The sequence below is a fragment of the Capricornis sumatraensis genome, chromosome 11 (assembly GCF_032405125.1).
Source record: "Capricornis sumatraensis isolate serow.1 chromosome 11, serow.2, whole genome shotgun sequence".
Lineage (NCBI taxonomy): Eukaryota > Metazoa > Chordata > Mammalia > Artiodactyla > Bovidae > Capricornis > Capricornis sumatraensis.
This window is the reverse complement of record NC_091079.1, coordinates 33,499,822-33,500,600: the sequence shown is the minus strand read 5'-3', so window position 1 is coordinate 33,500,600 and position 779 is coordinate 33,499,822. Positions and strand designations below refer to the sequence as shown.

Below are 779 nucleotides of genomic sequence, written 5' to 3'. Positions count from 1 at the left end.
CATTTTTTAATACTCAGAACACCTTGGAATTGGCTCTACCACCCTATGCAGAAGAGAAACTCTTAGACTTTCAAGGATAATCACACATTTCAAGCAAATCAGGACAAAGCAAATGAAAATGAACAATATAGCCCTTCTTTTCCTTTTTCATCCAGGGCATAGCTTTTTCAAAGACTGTTTTCTTCTCACCATACAAATACTATCCATTTGCAAACAGAGAAAACAGCACTGAACTGTGCTACCCTACTCCCCATTCAGGACATATATTCTTCCAGTACTGCTTTCTATTATAATTTATATGCATTTTTATAGAAATAGATGTTAATAAAGGTTTTAACTTAAAATGCTTTTGACAATGAAGAGGGTACAGGTACTTTGAGTGGGCAAGCTTTGGATACTCCATGGAGCAGAAAACTACTTAGAACAAATACTACACTTGACCTTAGCCAAAAGGCTGAGAAGTAAAGTAGAAAACTCCTTAGAACAGAGATCTTTCAGGCTATAAAGTAATTTCTCCATTTCCCCCTCCCTTTAGTGACCCTTGTTTAACTGTGTGTGTGTGTGTGTGTGTGTGTGTGTGTGTTTAATTTCATTGTCAAGTATTCCAGTTTCATCAGGATCATTAAAATATTTAATTCACTTGAACGTTGATAAAATGATGTGCATTATTAAAAGGGCTTTGGAGTTCACGCAACAGAAGAACCATTCTTTTCTGCCCTGGTACTAATGAGATGGGGCTGGTGGAGGTGTCTTGATGATATCACCTGTTAGAACAATGA

General features: G+C 36.7%; 1 non-coding gene across 1 annotated transcript; it reads right to left on the bottom strand.

Annotated features, from left to right (window-relative positions):
* Positions 1-273: 273 nt before the first annotated feature.
* On the bottom strand, positions 274-466 carry LOC138088824 (U2 spliceosomal RNA). Its single transcript, XR_011145734.1, has one exon. It is a non-coding gene; the product is annotated as a U2 spliceosomal RNA (small nuclear RNA).
* Positions 467-779: the final 313 nt, after the last annotated feature.